General features: G+C 42.0%; 1 protein-coding gene across 49 annotated transcripts in view; it reads right to left on the bottom strand.

Annotated features, from left to right (window-relative positions):
• Window positions 1-14116, bottom strand: part of PAM (peptidylglycine alpha-amidating monooxygenase) — a 275240-nt gene extending 261124 nt beyond the window's left edge. For 16 of the 49 annotated variants that reach the window (XM_054489041.2, XM_054489038.2, XM_054489040.2 and 13 more), the window contains exon 1: window positions 13824-14064. The gene's annotated coding sequence lies outside the window, so the exon portion shown is untranslated. Of the gene's footprint in view, window positions 1-13823 lie in introns of all 49 variants that reach the window. The other 33 variants (XM_063665056.1, XM_063665065.1, XM_063665061.1 and 30 more) reach the window with 10 other exon arrangements.
• Window positions 14117-20723: the final 6607 nt, after the last annotated feature.

Raw genomic sequence — 20723 nt, 5'->3', positions numbered from 1 at the left:
CATACAAATGACAAATAGGTATATGAAAAGGCGTTCAACATCATTTATCATCAGAGAAATGCAAATAAAAACTACAATGAGATGTCATCTCACCCCAGTTAAAATGGCTTTTATCCAAAAGACATGTAGTAACAAATGCTGGTGAGGATGTGGAACAAAGGGAACCTTTGAACACTGTTGGTGGGAATGTAAATTAGTTCAACCACTATGGAGAAGTTCGGAGGTTCCTCAAAAAAACTAGAGCTACCATAAGATTCAGTAATTTCCTTTCTTTGGGGTAAATATGTCCCACTACTAGGTATATACCCAAAAGAAATGAAATCAGCATATTGAAGAGGTATCTGTACTCTGATATTTACTGTTCACAATAGCCAAGATTTGGAAACAACCTAAGTATCCATCAACAGATCAATGGACAGAGAAAATATGGTACATATACAGAATGGAGTATTATTTAGCCATAAAAGAGGATGAGATTCTCTCATTTGCAACAACATGGATGTAATTGGAGGTCATTATGTTCAGTGAAATAAGCCAGGCACAGAAAGACAAACTTTGCATGTTCTCACTTATTTGTGAGAACTAAAAATACAAACAATTGAACTCATGGAGATAGTAGAATGACGGTTACTAGAGACTGGGAAGGGAAGTGGAGAGGTTAGAGGGGGAGTTGGGATGGTTAATGGGCATAAAAAATGGAAAGAATAAGTAAGATCTAGTACGTGATAGCACAACAAGATGACTATAGTCAATGAGAATATAATTATACATTTTAAAATAACTAAAAATGTACAATTAGGTTGTAACACACAAAAAATGTGTGAGGTAATGGATGCCCATTTTACTCTGATGTGATGATTACACATGGTATGCCTGTATCAAAATATCTCATATGCCCCATAAATATATATACCTACTAGGTATCCACAAAAATTAAAAATTAAAAAAAATTAGAAAAATTTTTAAAAGACATGGTTAGGTATGAATCAGAGGGGAAAATATTAATGGTAATAACAGTAGTTAACAACATATAGTAATTATAGAACTAGCAGTAGTCTTTCTCACTGTCATCACAGTAGTAGACTGAGTGCTTGTTGTGTACTGGTCTCCATTCTAAGGGCATTACATCGATGAGCTTATTAATTCCCACATGACAAGCTTGCCAGAGTGACACAGGCCCCCAAGCCAGAGTCTGTGGATTCAAATCCTGCTCCCAGCACTTACAACCTATATGACTTTGGGCAAACTACTTTAACCTCTGTGAGCCTCATTTTCCAACATCTACTTGAGAGTACACCAAGAGGAAATTTATTTCTACAACAGCAGTGAAATCTAATATGTCTTTTTCCTTAATTTTTTTCTACAAAAAACAATAAGCAGAAATAAACGATCTATGGCTGTTTTTCCTTTAGTGAAAATCTTGATGCAGCAATAATAGTGAAGCAATTTAATGAAAGTACAGCAATTAAGAATCTAGCTATTTGGAATATAGCGGCTGTACTAAGAAAGCTCTTCTGGTTGACAACAAAACAGCAACTTTTCTAGATAAAGGTCAAGTATTCAATTTCTATTCACTAAATCTGGGTGAATTCCTACAATAGGCTTCTTAAATATGCTCTGTGTGCCACTCTGTTAGGAAACTTAAAATGGTGAAACTTTTAAACTGGCAAGCCAGGTACATAAGGAAGCAAAACAACAGAGTCAGATACCTTCTTCAACATCAAGCAAAGGCTGTCCTAACACCAGAATAAGAGGCCAGATGAAGATTAAAGCATGCTCATCTGATAAAACGGGACAATTTAATGCCAAATCTAGATAAAACGCCACAAAAGATGCACTTATATATTCTTGAACATCAACAGTTCAAAATTTGTCCAAGTCTTTTCTGCACTATCAAAAAACAGCAATGCAAAATAAAAACAAAATGAAAACTGATGAGAAAAAAATGTATATAATATTAAAGAAAGTTTTAATTCTAAGAGAAAAGTAAATTTTTATAACCAAAGGCTAGGGCATTTAATAAGATAAAAACCATAAACCCTTCTGGTTGTTTAACAGAGGGAGGTCAATCTGTTTCATGAAACCACATGTGGCCTTCCAGAAAGTCAAAGGGTCTGCAGGAACTAGATTTTACGGAAAAAGAAAAGAAAAGACAAAAGAAAGAACAGAAAGTCAAAGGGGAGCATGATAGCCAAAAAAAAAAAAAAAAAAAAAAAAAAAAAAAAAAAAAAAAAAAAATCCACAACTGAAGCAATAAAATAAATCACACAAAAAGTCCACATAAAAATTATATGAATAAATACATGAATTGCATATTTTTTCACTAATATCAGTATAAAAACTGAATGTACTATTAAAATTTGGAGGAAAAATTAATGAGTACTTTTGCTCCTTCTCTTGGCTGGCCTGCTGTACTCTAATTTAGACCAAGTTAAAATTAACAGGAGTTGTTGAATTCTAAAATAAGTTACGTGAATGTTCAGAATTTCACATGCAACTTTTATCAAGTACTTCATTTATTTTTCCTTATATCAGGTGTTCCCAGCCCCCTGGCCACAAACTGATACTGGCCTTGGTCTGTTGGAAACAAGGTTGCACAGCAAAGAGGTGAGCAGTGGGCAAGCAAGCTAAGCTTTGTCTGTATTTACAGCCACTCCCCATCACTCACATTATCACCTGAGCTCCACCTCCTGTCAGATCAGCTGCGGCATTAGAGTCTCATAGGAGCAGGAACCCTAACGTCAACTGCACGTGAGAGGGATCTAGGCTGCAGGCTCCTTATGAGAGTCTAATGCCTGACGATCTGTCACTGTCTCCCATCACCCCCAGATGGGACAGTCAAGATGCAGGAAAGCAAGCTAGGGTTCCCACTGATTCTACATTATGGTGAGTTGTATAATTATTTCATTATATATTACAACGGAATAATAATAGCAATAAAGTGCACAATAAATGTAATACACTTGAATCACCCCAAAACCTTCCTCCACCCCAGTCCGTGGAAAAACTGTCTTCCATGAAACCGGTCCTGGTGCCAAAAAGGTTAGGGGCTGCTGCCTTGTGTCATATGGGAAACTAGCTCTACACCTAATTTACCATTTAGTAACACAGAACTAATTCACCACATTTGTGATTACCATTTCTTGTATGTGTATTGTATCATGCCGATATGGGTTGAGTTGTGTCCCCATAAAAAAAAAAGATGTTCAAGTCTTAACTTCCAGTACCTGTGAATGTGATGAATTGGAAATAGGGTCTTTGCAGATGATCTAGTTAAGATGAGGACATTAGGGTAGACCATAATCCAATATTACTGTGTCCTTATAAAAAGAGGAAACTTGGACACAGAGACAGACACACAAAGAGGAAGACAGGAAAGATGATGTGAAGACACAAGGAACCATGTATAGGCCAAGGAACATCTGAGGCTATCAGAACAGGTTCTCTCTCACAGCCTTCTGAAAGAACCAACCTTGCCGATATACTGATGTTGGACTTCTAGCTTTAGAACTCTGAGACAATACATTTCTGTGGTTTAAGCCACCTGGTTTGTGGTACTTTGTTACAGCAGCCCCAGGAAACTAATATGCAGGTTGTAGATGAAGTCGGCCCAAGCTTGCATAGTGTGGCTGGAAGCTTAAGAATCCTCACAGAGTTCCTGCAGCACACACATACATGACTCTACACTGTGTGAAATGGTGTGAAGAACCTGCAATTTAGATGAGGATATGGACTACACCCACTTAAAATATTAAAAATAATGTCGTACATTTGCTTAAAACACTTTGTACATGTTTTACTTCACTTTTTCTTCACAACTACACTGAATGAAAGAAGGGAGGCTTGGTATCTTCATCTTATTGACAAGAAACCTGAACGTTGACTGTTTTGGCCAATGTCACATATATACATGGCAGGGCAAGTACTGGTCCCAAATCTTTTCTAGGAAAAATGAATACGATCATGAATATTTTAACTTGGAACAAAGGTGGCACTTTAAAAGTAGTGCTTCTTCAAGTGACTCAAGGAAGAAGGACAAAAATAACATCACATAGACTGAGTAGGCTGAGGGGTTCTGTGATCCAGGTAAGCTGGAATAAATCAGAAGAAACTGGTAGAAAAAGTAACTCTTGAAGGAAGTGACGGAAATAGGCCAATAGAAAGAAAAGAGACTTCATGATGAATAAAAACAATGCCAAAAAAGAAAAGAATAAATTATGTGGAAAGCCTAAACAAACATTAGAGGGAAGGCTTCAACTGAATAAGAAGTACAGAAAGGTTTGTAACAGCATGTGGGTTTGAAGTAAGATTGGGGACTTTTAGCTGGGCTGATGAAGGGGTTGTCGTTGACAAGATAGACAAGCAGTTACCACTGACAGTTTTCGAGCAGGGTTTGCTGTTGTGGTAAAGAAAGCTGTTCTAGTAGCTGTGTTAAAATCAGTTTAGTGGCAGAGCAACCTGGGATTGCAGCTGATATAGTAAGGGACTTTGAAAAACTGGTCAGGACTGGAGATAATTACCCCATATAGGTGCTTTAAGTTTCAGCTACCAGCAAGACATTCTTGAAACTTTTCTTCCCTCACCCCCCATATCTCTGGACATACTGGCCTTCTTGGTATTCCTTGGTGGTGGAGGTGTAAAGGCAGAGTTCCTTTGTTCCAGCCTCAATATCTTATACCTGTTACCTCTGCTTGGTAGAGAATCTTTGCACAGTTAGCTCCCCGACTTCATCTGGGTTTTTGCTCAAATGCTACCTCTTCAAGAGGTTTTGTTGACCATCCTGTGTAAGAGGACCCTCTGCTATCATTCTCCATTCCCTTATTTGCCTAATTTTTCTTTACAGGACTTAATAGTACCTGAAATTATATATATATTTGTATATTATATATATGTTTTCTATATATATATATATATGTTACACTTAATGATTATCTGTCACTCCCATTAATAAGTAAGCTCCATGAGTCCAAGGACATATTATGTACTGTTCAGAGTTTTATTCCTAGAGCCTGGCACAGAGATTAGCATAAAGTAGGGAGTCACTAAATATTTGTTGAATAAATAAAACCCCAACTTATTCCTGAGTTCAATTAATGGTATTTCCCCCAAAACACTTTCGATCCATCTTCACTGCCACTTCCCAGTATCCACCACCAGACTGGTACACACTGTCATGTCAAATTAAATTAATGCAAGAGCTACCCAAATTCTCCCCACTGACACTCACACCCCAATCCAACTCACACCCCCACAGATGATCTTACCAAAACACAAATCACATCAAGTCCCCAGCTCCTACCTAAAACACTCTCCTATGTTCTTATGAGGAAAACCAAATTCTTCACGTGGCCAGCAAGACCCTGTGTGGACTGGCCCCAGCCAAGGGGTCCAGCCTCACAGTAGCTCTTCTCACTCCTTGATCTTCCTCAGTTACTTGATTTCATTCGTTCCCTTCTGTAAAGGGCCTCTGCACAAACGGCAGTTCTCTCTGCTTTCTGGAACACTTTTCTTCCTACCCTATCTCACATTCTCCTACTCATACTTCAGATGTCAATCAAGTGTCACTTCCTCAGGTTCCTATTATATAAGCCCACAAAACTGTACTGTTCTATTCAGAGCATTTACTTCTGCTTGTAATTATACATAATTATTATTTGTTGTTGTTGTTGCGGTCATGTGTATATTTTATTAGGGATTGTCTTGCTCCTATACTCTTCACTCCATGATAATGCAGACCAGGAATTTTTGGCTCATTATTGGATCTCTGGGGTCAAGAATAGTGCTAGGTACATGGCTGACACTGAATGAATATTTGTTGAATAAGTGAAACCCAAGAGCTAGAGGTCACTGTCAAATACATAGATAAAAAATTTTTCCACTAATACTGACGTAAAGCTGAAGGCACAGATATTAGTGAAAATCTATAATAGGACTTAGAGCTATTATTAAAACAGAAGGAGAGTGGAGGAACCCAGGACAATGCAAACTGAAACAGTGCTAACTATCTACTGGATAATAATGGGACCAAGAGAGTCTGTTTAATTAGGGAACTAGACAAGAACTAGTTCAAACAATTTACTGACACCAGGTAGTTATGACTTAGGTAGTAACAGTAACTAGGTGAAAGGTTACATTTACATATCCTATTAACAGCTCCTTGACTCATCATCAGTCTGCTCTGGAAATATTTATCTGTGCAGAGAAACCATTAAAACTTTCCTCTCCTTGGCATTTTCTATTATAAAAATTCTGCAAAAAGTCCTTAGTTCCCTGGAAAATGTTTTAAAGACATTTCACTCTGGTCGATTAGGCATACAGTAATAGCTAAGTGAGGCAGGGGCCACAGAGGAAATGGCATATAATAGAAAGAACCACTTCGCTCCTGATTAAAGTTACTCATGTGCAGCTTGAGAAAATGTACATACCAGAAAGCTCTGAGCACTACAGGGTATCACGGGTTAAAGGACAAGGCCTAATTTTTTTTAACCCTCATTGTTACTGCTTTATTCCCCAAACACTAGAACCAATATAATTCTAAATTCTCCCCAGGGAAAGAAGGAGTTTATTAGCTTACTTTTATTTCCTTATTTCAGGCTTCTTTTAAAATAAGATGTAGCATTGATGAACATGAAAAAAAATCTAATATTGCTTCCATTCATTGAAACCCATCAGTGACTCATGCAATAAACAGCAAGTCTCCTGGTTTTGTTTCTGAAGAGGGCACACCAACAGTTTCAACAGCATACTCCAGTTTTACTGGAAACAGTTCTCAAAAGATGACTTACCACACCCTGCCTGAGAAAGGACAGCATGAAACTGGGGAAAATTCTGATCTTCAGAAATACAACAGACAATGAATATTTCCAATTTCGTGCTGTTTATATGAAGAGAACAGAGGCACAAGGCAAGACAAGCCTGAAGCACAGGTAAGAACTGTGGCAAATAAAAGAGAAAGGAAAAATGAAAGCACACTGAACAAGTGACTTTAACAGATTCAGAGGGGCTGAGGAAGGGGAATTTGGGGGAGATAACCAGCGTTTTCTACCCCTACAAAAATAATATTTCAAAACTCACAATTAAAAGAAAAAGACATTTAACAAAGTAACGTTTTTAAACTAAATGGGGAAAAATCTCACTAGTTAACAAATGCCTGCTTTATGCAAGGGACTCTACCTTTATACAAACCCTAATAGCATATGACCTCGGCTCTCCCAGAATTTACTGAATTTGAAAGAAATGTCTATGAAAATAAGGATTTGTTGATGTAATTAGTAATGTAAATAACAGGCATACATATAACCTACAAAAAGTTTTCTTTAAATACTATAGAAGCCTCCAGTTACATGCAACAATTATCATGCTATTCAAAATTAACTAATATCTTCATAAAATTTCCTTCAAAAGAGTTCTAAAAGATAACATAAGTGCTTAAAAATAATAAATTCTATCTTTAAAATATTCTAAACTTCAGACTTTTAAAAGCTTGAATTAATCTTTATATAAGTAAAATTTTACTGCACTATAAATGAATACTATTTTAAAACAAACTTTGGCATAAATAAGTGAAATTCTCAAGATATGAAATTTATAAGGCATTTTTAGCCACGGAAAAAGCAGGTAGTAGTATCATTCTTCCATAAGGGCCCCAGACTTGACTTTTATTTATTTCTACCACTGTTTTTGTTTTGCTTATGTTGTACATGCAGCAGTGAACTGTACACTCAATGCAGGTAAAAACTGTCCTTTGTTACTGCAACTGTTGGCTGGACCTATTACTCTTTGTGCATTCACTTCCCAGTACTTGTGGTCCACATTCTCCACAAAATGAGCTTCTCCTATCTGATAGGGAGCAGATCTACTGCTTTGATTGTTTCCTTAATTCTGCGGTGTCATTTAAAGTTGTACTTTAAAGTATTATGTTTTCCATTTTTTGAGTCCAGTTCCCTCCTTTCTTGAAGCTATCCTCTTAAATTCCCTGAACAAGAGCCATCTGGAAATCCTGTTCCTGTCCTCCATCCTTTCTGTGAAACCACACCAGCACAGCTGAGTTGCAGCAGGCACTGCCTAGGTGCTGCTGGACTGGCTATGCTCCAGACCCTCACTGTTAACGTGCAACTCTTGTCCTTTTGTGTTAAGCATGGTTAGTAGATGAAGCTCAAGACAGTGTTCAGCAGTTCAAGCTCCTTTGGGCACAGATCCCAATCTCACAATCACACATGATTTGAGTAACGCCGTTTATATGTACAACTTCTGTTGTCACATGGTCCCAGTCTGCCCAGTCTCCAAATTGACAGTGTAGATACTTTTCCACTTTTCTTTTCCCCAAGAGGCCTGAACTAAGTACTGTATAGGTTATCCAAACAGAAATATTTTCTTTGTATTAAAGGGACTCCTATGAATCTAACATGAAGCCTAACATCATTTTTATGCTGTCAAAATCAACAATTTCTACTGTTTCTACTCACTCACCAACACAACAAAATTTGAAGCTTTAAACCAGCAATGTCCAATAAAACTTCCTGCAATGATGGAAATTTTCTATATCTTCTCTGCCCAGTACAGTAGCCATTAGCCTTATATGGCTATTAAGCATTTGAAATGTGGCTAGTGCAACTGAGGAATGGATTTTTAAAATCTTATTCCATTTTTAATTAATTTATACTTAAATTTAAACAGACAATGTGGCTAGTGGCTCTCAATAATTAAGGGTCTGAGATTTTCACCCTACTTGCAAGCTAACGAAATCAGTGTGCCAGTTTCATGGGGATGCTGGAAGAAGACAGAAAATTCTAGGGTGAGAAACAAAGGACTATACTACTCACAAAAATATCAGTAGCAGTAGTATCAGCATAGTTGTGCCAATCTCCTGAAACTCAGTTCCCTCCATGTGATGTGAAGCGGATACTCGATGATCTGCATTGTCAGAGGGGAACCCTGAGGTTAGGGTACTTGAATCTTTTAAACTGGACAGTAAAACCTACCTGCCCTTTGCTTCAGAGGGAAAGAATACCTCTATCTTCCAAAACTACCTACCATACAAATGTCTTTAAGAGAGTCTGGGATGAAAGCAGTAAATGCCTTTGCTCACAAGACATGCAAAAGTCTGAGTGACTAATGGAGAATTGAATCCCAACATAGGGGTATCATACATATCTCTGAAATCCACTCATCTCCCGCCTGCTTGAATACCTTGCTTTTAGCCACACTTAATTTCTTCCTATGACCACGGTAAGCTTCCAAATGGTTATCTTTCTTCCACCACTGCCTCCTCCCACTCATTCTCTATATAGTAGCTAGACTGCATCTTGTCACACAAATCTCATCTTGTTTCAGTCTTCAATGTCACCCACTGTCCTTAGAATTAGGCCACCCCTCCTTAGCAAGTTCCACAAAGCCAGTACTTCCCTTGCTTGTCCGTTTAAGGTTTATGCCTTTAGCCACATTAAACTCCTCTCATTTTCTTACATGTAGAGGTCACAAAGTGGTGGCCCTAGGTTGAATTCCAACTACAGATTTGTCTGGTTTGGCCCACAGAATAGTTTTTAAAACATTTGGGCTATTTCATATTTGGGAGATTTCATATTTATAAAATATGAATTTTAAGCTCCTCTTTAGAAATCAAGGCATCTGGCAACACTTGGCCTGCATCCCAACCTGACAATACTTGGCTGAAACTGAGTATCTACTTTTCCCTTTAGACAGCTTGGATTCTCCAGATTGCCACACCTCTCCCTCCTGCTCTTACCTATGTATTGTTTAACATTTTCTGCCTGATTCCATTCTAAGGCATCATGCTCCCTTTGGTCTCTTTCAATCTTCCCACTTCTTCAGCTGCTAACTACCACTCATGCTTCAGGTCTTCGTGTATTCATGCCACAAGGAAGTTTTCCTTCACCACCACCAACCCAATTAGGATGAGATGATGCACTGTGTGACATTCACCTACCCAGGACCCTGCCATCCTATCATATCTTCTGAGGTTCTCTTCACTACCCTTATCGTGGCATGAATCATATGGCATTATAATTTTTAAACAATTTTCTTTATAAATTTATAATTCTCTGTTTACAGATCTGCATCCCTCTCTAGACCTTTCAGTCATAAGAAAGTGACTATGACTGTCTTGTATACCATTGTATGTCAGTGCCTAGGAAAAAGCCAAACATTTAGTGTGGGCTGAATAAACACTTGCTGCATAAATGAATGAAACAAATTAGCTGAGGAATGGCTACTTCAAAATATTGGGGAAGAGTGTATTTGTATTTTTATATATGTATTTATTTTTAAAATGTGGACCACTGAAATTCCATTCCTTCCCCATCTCCCCCTACCCTGGAGAAACTAAAATAATTACTTGAGTCGTAGAGTAATAGCTATATACTGGCAATGTGCTAAGAACCACACATGGATTAGCTCATTTAATGCTGACAACAGTCCTTTCAGGTTAGTACTTAATTATTCCCATTTTGGAGAGGTAAACATTCAACCCCAGATAAGATGAAGGCCTTATTCTCCACAACACTACAGTAAATTGTAGGGATACATGATGACTGAAATTTCTGCCAGGATACCTGAGAGCACATGACACCAAGAGCAGCTTTATTCACAGCCCATCTTTTGAGCTACTTTTATGTGGTTTTAATAATTAGCTTTCACATTCAAATGGTAAAGAAAGTTCTTATACACACAAGAAGCGTTAATGGCTATTATACCAGATGACACGGCTTCCAGGGCAGTAAGAAGGATTTTTAATCTCATTTCACAAATAGAAAAACAAAGGTATGGAACAATAAAGCCAAGTGTAAAGTTAACGTTATGTCCCTCAGGCTGCCCCTCAGCCTGCCATGCCTTAATGTGAGAGTCCAATCAAAGCCTCAAAGCCCAGTATGTAAAGCCTAATACATTCTGCACATAGCAGATAGATAAATTCTTCCTAGGAGGAGGAAAAGAATCAGAGATGTCACTGAGTCACACAAAATACAACCTAGACAGAAAGTCAAGATCCCTGGTCAATCTTTTCCAGGTGGAATTCTTGCTCATTCTTTGCCCCAAGCAAAAAAAAAAAAAAAAAAAAAAAAGCAAAATTCTAAGTCTTTTTTTTTTGAGACAGGGTTGGAGTGTGGTGGCATGATCACAGCTCACTGTAGCCTCAACCTCCCAGTTTCAAGAGATCCTCCCTCCTCAGCTTCTTGAGTAGTGGGGACTACCGGCGTGCACCACCACACCTGGCTTTTTTTTTTCCTTTTAATATTTTTTGTAGAGAGAAGGTCTCACTATGTTGCTGGTTTCAAACTCCTGAACTCAAGCAATACTCCCGCCTCAGCCTCTCAAAGTGTTGGGATTACAGGCATGAGCCACCACACTCAGTCTCACCAAGTCTTGTAACTTTTAAAGTCAAATTTCCAGAGTCATTTCAGGACCCACTAGGACTTTAAGTCACTTTAGGACCCACCAGGCCTTAAGATCTAGCTTATTAAAAATCTTACATTAAATCTCTGTATATTTTTTCTAGGCATTATAATTTCCTTCCTCAAGGAGTTGAGAAAAAAACTGTATGTGGGAACCACAATTTTACTGACTTGTTGAATGAAGTCAGAATTAAAATTTCTATAGCTTTTAACATTTGATTAGCACATCATACATATGTAGAATGTTTTCCTAAGCTTTCATTCTAAAAACACAGAATTCATTTTATTTCCAAGTGCACCTTGATGAAGTAGAAGCACATGGCATTTTATTTTAGAAAGCAATGTCTTAGCAAATTTGTTATTTCTTCCAATTATGTAAACTCACCAAATGATTTTTTATCTATTTATTCATTTAGTTTTATTGTTTTTTTGAGACAGAGTCTCACTCTGTCACCAGGGCTGGAGTGTGTGGAGTGATCTCAGCTCACTGAAACCTCCACCTCCCAGGTTCAAGCGATTCTCCTGCCTCAGTCTCCCAAGTAGCTGGGATTACAGGTGCCTGCCACTATGCCCAGGTAATTTTTTCTATTTTTAGTAGAGATGGGATTTCACCATGTCGGCCAGGCTGGTCTCGAACTTCTGACCTTGTGATTTGCCCGCCTCGGCCTCCCAAAGTGCTGGGATTACAGGCGTGAGCCACCGAGCCGGCCAAATGATGATCTTAAAGGGCCTTTGATAATGCATTCTTGACCTCATTCTACTTGCCATGTATAGTCATTAGAAAACTGTTCATATAAAAATATGAAATAAAACTACATAGTCTTTAAGTTACATTGGAAGGCCCTTTAGGACAAGGAACATACTCTATATCTTTATATCTTTAAAGCATATAGCAGAGTGCATCGCGCAATGAAAATGCCTATTAAGTCAGGAATGCAGGAACGACAGGGCTTACCATTTAATATCAATTCTAAAGCTGATTATTTATTTTTGAGACAGGGTCTCGCTCTGTCACCCAGGCTGGAGTGCAGTGGTATAAACACAGTTCACTGCAGCCCTGACTTCCTGTAAAACTGATTTTTTAGGCCATTAACTTGCTTCATAAAGTAACTAGAATGGCATGAACTATGCTTTTTTGTGCCTGTGATTATAAACTGAAAATTTACAAACAATATGTCACATGTTATTTGAGCTAAATGTCTGATTTTACCAAAATGAAAGTATCCTTCCTAGATTATTAGAATTAGCAGTAAATTTAAGTTTGCACCTAGAATAGAAAAGCGATTGTAAAGAATGTAAAACATCTGAAGCAAACAAAGTCCAATAAGATCTTCCTTCTACTTGAATTTCTATGACCACAAAGGCACAGGATGTAAGGTCCACAGCTTTGTACACAGGGATTGGTGGGGACGAGAGGATTTCAACTCTGAACCCTAATGACCAGCTCCAGGAACACACGCCTTTTTAGCCCCGCAAAGCTACTGACCAAATCACCCAGAGAGATAATCACATCTCAGCCAAAGGACCCGAACTCAGACGATCAGAACACAGGACCTGCTGCCATCAGGCAGCTGCACGAGACAAGAGACCGTGCTCAAAATCACGTAATACCCTAAGTCATCCCAAGGGAGCCCCACAACTACCCTCAACGGCAGGCAGAGCTGACGCATATTTTGCAGATGACAACACAGAGGTTCCGATGGGGGGGGGTCCCAAGGCCACAGAGCTGGGAAGGTGACTGAACCTAGACTTAACTAGTATCCCAAGTGGTGGATACTTCCCATTCTGCCTTGGCGATCGCCCTTCGCCCGCGTTTTACACTCCGAGGCTGGCAAAACGGCAGGAAGAGAGCAAAGCTGGGCAAGGACTGGAAAGAAAGAGGGGAGGGAATTTCCACTGCTTCCTGGCACTCGCCCCTACTCCACACCCCAGGTTGCTACTCCGCGGCGGCCTCTACTTCCCCAAACTAGACTGAAGGGCGGGCGGAGAACCGAGGAGGCTTTCTAGGCGTCACGGAGAGTTCTCCAAGTTGGGGGCAGAAAAGCCGAATGAACAAATTGTACCCCCTAGGGTGAGGGCACAAGGAGAAGTGCGGAGGTGAGAAGGACCGGAGGGGAGGGCGACCCCTCACAAAGTGGCCAGGGACTTAATAATGGTGATGAAGGGTCGTGAGAGAGGTTTGGGAAATGCGAGAATAGCTCAGTCCCCAAAATCCTCTCTGGCCACAGCGCTGGATCCCCGCCCCATCCCCCCACCCCCGACCCGGGCAGCCCGGGAGAAAAAGCAACAACCTCCTGGGGCACCAGGAATTGGTGGCAGCAGGATCCCGAGCCCAGGCCCTCTTCCGCGTCCCCACCCTCACCCTTGCCCTGACCGCCTCGCAGTGGCGGCGGCGGCGGCGGCAGCGACACCAACCTGCGCGGCCACGGGCTCTGTCCGGGACGGAAGCCGGAGCCTGCGGGCGGCGGAGCGGCGGGCGGAGTTAGTTGGAGGCTCCGGCTCCCTGGGCGGGGACAGGCTGAGCACGCGGAGGCAGCGCCGGTGGCGGGGGCTCCCTCCCCTCGGCGCGCGCGGGGCCCAGCCGGGTCCGCCGCTCGCCCTCGACTCCTGGGGCAGGTCTCAGTCCTTCCCCGGGGACGGCTCCCAGGCCAGCCCCGCGCTCGCCTCTTCCACGCCGGCGGCCTCTGCTCCGCCCTGCCTCTTTGGGCGCAGGGGGCGCGGAGCTTGGTAACTGGAGCCCCGGCGAGTCCCCAGCGATTGCGCGCAGCTTCCCCGGGTTTCCCTGCGGGGGTCGCGTGTGCTGGGTGTCTGAACTCACGTGCGGGCCAGAGGTAGCCAAGAGCTGGAACTCTTGCCCAGGTGCCCCGGGGAAGGGAGTGAAGGCCCGGCCTGAAAGTCTCTGACCCTCCCGAGTCTCGTGTCCCTAGAAGCAGCCCTGCGAGGTGGCCACGCCAGCTGCCCGGAGAGAGGCAGAGGAAAATGTCCGACTCTCCCTCCGCCCAGCTTCGGGCCAGGAGAACGTTTCCCAAGAGAAGGAAGGACCCGTTGACCCGCCGCCCTTGCTCCAGCCCGGAGACCTGGCTGAGTGCTTGGAACTGGAGGGATGGCAGAGCACCGGGGCTGAACGGGTGGGAAATGTGCTATTTCTATTCACACCACCCCCTTGCCCGGCCCCTGGATTCAGGCCACCTCGCTCAGGTCTGCGCAGTGCTTCCCAGTTCACACCTCCGACCCGAGGAGGGAGGTCGGTATCCCTTTTTTAGCGTGGCTTCCCGCCTCCATCTGCATCCCTTTCTGCTAAACCTTTTTAACTCGCAGAGTGCCCAGCGCGCACACACCGATCACTTCGCCCCTAAACTGCAGGCAGGGAACTGTGGAGCCACCCACATCCCCAGCCTCACCCCAAAGCAGGAGAAAGCAGGGAGCCGCGCGTGGGGTGGTGGGGGCGGGGCTGGAGAGTTCCAGTAGGAAGGTTTTATACCGAAGAGGCTTGATGATGTGCAGTACTGACCCCACACACAAATTGATATGCGTTTAATTGAAGGCAGGTATTTGCCACTGTCTCTCCCTGTCTGCAGGTAACCGCTTGAGTGCGTTCACCGCGCCTCTTTCATCCCCAGCGCCAGCCCAGACGCCTCTCTTTCTCCCAGAGTCCCATCCTCCTCTCCCTCACGCTCTCCCATCCCAGCTCCCCGCAGCGCGGGTCCCGAGCTGCTCCAGATCCTCGGCACCCAGCTCTGGTCTTTCCAGACAACTCCTCCCCTTCAGAACCTGGTGTGGTAGCGGGGAGGTTGGGAGAAGGGACACTGAGGAAGATAAAGAAGGAGAAGCCAGTGGACTGGTAAGAAGGTAGGAAAGTGCGAACCGAAGGGGTACGCGGGAGAGGAGCTATGGGAAACGAGGCAAAGCCTTCAGGCTATAGGGGGATTCCCAGAAAGAAAATCAGTTTCTCCATAGGGAAACCACCGATGCTCGCTGTAGACCAATTGGAAAATCTGTTCTGCAGCCTCCCAACAAAATTCCTAGCGAGCAGTGGCGAGACTGCTCAGGGCCTAGAGCATGTGTCCAGGAACTCCATCCACTTTCCAACCCAAATTCCAAGGCGGGCCGATGACCCTCATTCTGGAAACTGATTCTGAGAAGGTGCGAGAAGACACGGAGCTGAGTCTGTTTAGGGATCCCAGGCTGTTCTTCATCTTTAGGCATCTCCTAAGTCACTTTCTCTCTTCCTCCTGGTCTGGGTTGTTAAGGAAAGCAAGCACTTGAGACCCTCCCTCAAATACGTCTCTCCTCTCTCTCTGTGTGTGTGTGTGTGTGTGTCAGAGAGAGAGAGAGAGAGTTTGTGGTGTGTGAGAGAGAAGAAAATGTGGAGGGGCAGGAATTCTGGGCTATGGTGTTTTGTGTTTTTTCTCTTTTTTTTCTTTCTTTCTTCAGTTCAGTACATTTTTGTGCCAAGATGATTTTCTTGTTTAGTGGTGACTATATTTTTGCCTTAAATGTGGGAGAGTAGTTGGGACAACACTTCTAAATGTAACCTGATGGTAACCTCTCATACTCTCAAGGTCTTGGTGTGTCTGGAATTGGTGGGCTCTTGGTCTCACTGACTTAAAGAATGGAGCCACAGACCCTCACAGTGAGTGTTACAGTTCTTAAAGGCGGGGTTTCTGGAGTTTGTTCCTTCTGATGTTCGGATGTGTTTGGAGTTTCTTCTTTCTGGTGGGTTCCTGGTCTCACTGGCTCAGGAGTGAAGCTGCAGACCTTTGTGGTGAGTGTTACAGCTCATAAAGGCAGCACGGACCCAAAGAGTGAGCAGCAGCAAGATTTATTGCAAAGAGCAAAGCTTCCCCAGAGTAGAAAGGGACCCCAGCGGGTTGCTACTGGGGCAGCCTGCTTTTATTCCTTTATCTGGCCCCACACACATCCTGCTGATTGGTCCATTTCACAGAGAGCCGATTGGTCTGTTTTACAGAGAGCTGATTGGTCCGTTTTGACAGGGTGCTGATTGGTGCATTTACAATCCCTGAGTTAGACACAAAAATTCTTCAAGTCCCCTCTAGATTAGCTAGATACAGAGTGCTGATTGGTGTATTCACAATCCCTTAGCTAGACATAAAGGTTCTCCAAGTCCCCACCAGATCAGCTAGACACAGAGTGCTGATTGGTGCATTTACAAACCTTGAGCTAGACACAGGTTGCTGATTGATGCATTTACAAACCTTGAGCTAGACACAGAGTGCTGATTGGTGTATTCACAATCCCTTAGCTAGACATAAAGATTCTCCAGGTCCCCACCAGATTAGCTAGATACAGAGTGCTGATTGGTGCATCCACAAACCCTGAGCTAGACACAGAGTGCTGATGGAGCAGGGGGCGGCACTCCTCTAGGAGGCTCAGGCAGGCTCGGCAGTGCAGGAACCCACAGCCATGGGGGAGGCTCAGGCATGGCGGGCTGCAGGTCCCGAGCCCTGCCCGGCAGGGAGGTAGCTAAGGCCCGGTGAGAAATCGAGCGCAGTGCCAGTGGGCCAGCACTGCTGGGGGACCTGGTGCACCCTCCGCAGCTGCTGGCCTGGGTGCTAAGCCCCTCACTGCCCCAGCCCGCAAGTCCGGCAGGCCACTCCGCGTGTGGGGCCCGCCAAGCCCATGCCCACCCGAACTCTAGCTGGCCTGCAAGCGCCTTGCACAGCCCTGGTTCCCGCCTGTGCCTCTCTCTCCACACCTCCCTGAAAGCTGAGGGAGCCGGCTCCGACCTCTGGCATCGCAGGAAGGGGCTCCCACAGTGCAGCGGCAGGCTGAAGGGCTCCTCAAGCGTGGCCAGAGTGGGCGCCAAGGCAGCAGAGGTGCCCAGAGCAGGCGAGGACTGCCGGGGCTGCCAGCACGCTGTCACCTTTCACTGGTTGGCACAGCCAATTTTAGCTGTGCTGTCAGACACCCAGTAGTGCACCTCACCTCAGAGCCTCAGACTTACAGCCTCAAGGCATTCCATTCTGTGTGCAGGCCAGCTTGGGCAATGGAGCCAACCACCTCCACTTAGGTGAGGAGAAGCCTCCCTTTTCACTCTCCTCAGGGCTCCACCCCACCTGAAGTTGTCTCTGCACTCTTGGGTGGTTACAAAACTAGTCCTTCGTGTCCCAGTTTTACTTTCAAAAACACTATATCGAATTTAATTAAAAAATCTCTTTCCCTGCCCCCTGCTTGTTTCCTCTAATGCTCAAAAGGCTAGGCCATTGAAAGTTCAAGAGGGTAGAAATTTCTCCTTTTCTTCTCATCAAAAGAGAAATAGTCCTTGAAAGAACCTTATTAAACTTATATCCTTTCTGAACATGGTAATCCCTTGGTATTGATTAGTTATTTTAATTTTATATTAATGGTATGATCTTATTGCAAAAGGTGACCAGTCAGCTGATGAGCATAAAGGGTCTAGTTTCTTCCTGGAGAAATTCTGACAGCTAAAAGAATGGGAGGGTTTATTTACAGACAAGAGAATTGTTCTCCGGTAGTGTTACAAAGTAGATGGAGATGGACATTCCTTTGTAAACGTCTCTCTTTTTTCAGTTTTATTTCATAGCAGCCTTTTCCAACTAATACTGCCAGTTCTCCAAGCCAATTTACCTCACACAAAAGTGTTAGGGACTTCAGATGCTACTTCCTACTAGTGTTTGCCTTGAAAAAGAGTGACATTTCAAGCAGAAGTCAGAGAGTAAAGGAGGATTCATGGAAAAAATTTCCTGTACCCTTTATTTTTAGACTTTTCTCATAGTCATTTTGTGTAAAGATGGGTCCGATGGACAGAACTTACTCTGAACAACTTGGCAACTGTTCAGGCCTACAGGCTTCTTTGAAAATTAAAAAAAAATGCACACTTTCTCATTTCCCAGCGCTTCCAACATGATCTAAGAGTACAGAAGATTACATTCAAGTAGCAGAATAAGCTTCAAAATGGTTATATCAGTCAAATTTGCTTATGCATATTCAGAACGACAAGAGAAAATATTAATTTCAATTTAGAAGTCATCAAAAAGCACCTTGTGGGCCATATAATGAATAGCCCCATGTTAAAGTAATACATGTTTGTTCTTTAACAAATAAATTTTCCTCTGAAATACAGACATCTGTCATGGAGTCAATTATCTTGCACAGCATGTGCTATAAAAGCACATAAAAGCAATAATATACTACATTGCTTATTTGAAATTGATCAGGAATAGGCAGCTCCTTGCTGGCATGTCTTTAATTTCATGGTGTTAAGAAAAGACTATAGAAGTATGAAATAGCAAACCCTTTCCTACTGGAGTACTAATTCAATTACCTATCATGGTGTATATAGGAGGAAAAATTTTCCTCATTAGCTGGCAGAAACACTATGGGACTATTTTCTCGTCTTACTCTGCTAACCCCTGTAGCCAGAGTGTGAACATAAAGTTTCCTTTGAAAACAAAGGGATCACCACACTCTGATCAGCTCCAAGGGTGTGCAGAAGAACAAAGCTAGAAATGGTATTCTAAGGACATAAATTATCATTTAAATGAGGTGAACATTTATGAAATTTATGCATCAAATAGATCTCAAGATTTGAAAAGTGGAATAAGGGGTAGTTAGACCAAGTTGAACCTCCTTGATGTAATGCAAATGTGAAATCTCTTTCTTTTCTCAGGCCGACTCACATTCTCCCCTCTATCACTGCATGATGAACACATAAATAAAACAACAAAATATTTTGCAGAAAGCTCTGCCAGATTAAGTATACAGAGCCTTCTTGAATATCCCATATTACTTTCTCTTGTGACACTTTAAAATAGATTTGAAAAAAAAAAATCTTAAGGGGAGTATTTTAATAGCTTCCCGGAGAGTAGAATGTATTATCATTATGGTACAAAGGGTATCATTCATTTTTAATTCCTTGCTCCACAGGTGTTCCCTGCCCAGGCTGTGGTTGATACTTAAAGGGCCTAATTATGATTCATATATCCCACATTCCCCAGAAACTGGCCCCTCTAACTTCACACAATGCTGTTATTCAGAGGAGAAAAATATGTTTCAGTACTACTGGCTAGACATAGTGATTCTCAGTCTTGTCTACATATTAGAATCACCTGGGGAGCTTTAAAAATCCTGCCACCTCAGCCCTGCCTCAGACTGGCCTCAGACCCAATAAACAAAACTCTCTGGGGGTGGGGCCTGAGGATAGGTGTTTATTTAATTCCCCAGGTGGTTTTTATGTATAGTAAGGGCAACCATCTGTAGGGTATAAACACTTAGCAAGTAAAACTATTCTTTGTTAATATACTATTAAATATGAACTACCTACCTACTAGATGCAGTTAAACTTTTTTTTTTTAATTAAAAAAGTTAATTTGGTTTGACAAGGTAAGTTCTCCATGCCAAGTTGTCTCTACCTACCTTAGGTTTCTGGCTGTGCTAGCAAGGCTGATTCACAAGGAAAATCCATGACTTCTCAAAAAAAGACACAGCAACATATTCATGACCTACCCTTATTTTGGTGAATCTGTGACTGGAATCAAAGCCATAGATCACTGTAGGAAAAGAGACATGGGGCAAATTGAATCTTACAGGTCTTAAATTCCCACAAGTAATCCCCTTGAGCTATTAAGCCATTATCCAATTTCGCAGTTAAAAAACAGATACATGCTATAATTAATTCTTTCTATAAAGTCCAGGGTTTAGAAACAAAATAATTACAAGGACAACCAGGGTAATCAATTTTATGTAGATTCAGCACTAATGAAGAACCAAATATTTGATTCTGAAAAAGGAGTGTTAAAATGCTGCTGGCAGTTTCACATAAGTAGTTAATACACTCAATATGCTTGTGGAATGAAAATAGCCTAACACAAAGAGAATACATGATAGTTTATATAAATAAGATAATATAAACCATAAAAACTTTGTCCATACACAGTTTAGTATGATGAGATAAGGTGGACTGAGGTGAAGTAGGAAGATACAAGGGGAAAGTCTGTTGACAGAAAGTGGATATACTGGATAAATTGAATAGGCTAATGTTATTTGACTGGACAGTTGAGATTACAAGGTCAAGTGAAGTCTAAGTAAATACTGCTTTTCTCTACTGCTTGATATGAAGAGATTACTAGCAGTCTAAGAAATTGGTATGATGGTGATGAAAGCTAGAAAAATCATGGAATCACTAGAAGTTTCTGGAAATCAATGTCTACGACACTCAAAGCTCCAAAAGCTTTGATTTTTTAAATAAGAAATTTACTTAGTTTTTCACCAGATGGATGAATTTAATTTCCTAATAAAAAGGGAAGAAATCCCTCATATTTTTCAAGTGAAAAA

The sequence above is a fragment of the Pongo pygmaeus genome, chromosome 4 (genome assembly GCF_028885625.2).
Source record: "Pongo pygmaeus isolate AG05252 chromosome 4, NHGRI_mPonPyg2-v2.0_pri, whole genome shotgun sequence".
In the NCBI taxonomy this organism is placed as follows: domain Eukaryota; kingdom Metazoa; phylum Chordata; class Mammalia; order Primates; family Hominidae; genus Pongo; species Pongo pygmaeus.
The sequence above is the reverse complement of the archived record's forward strand: the minus strand, read 5'-3'. Positions and strand labels throughout refer to the sequence as shown.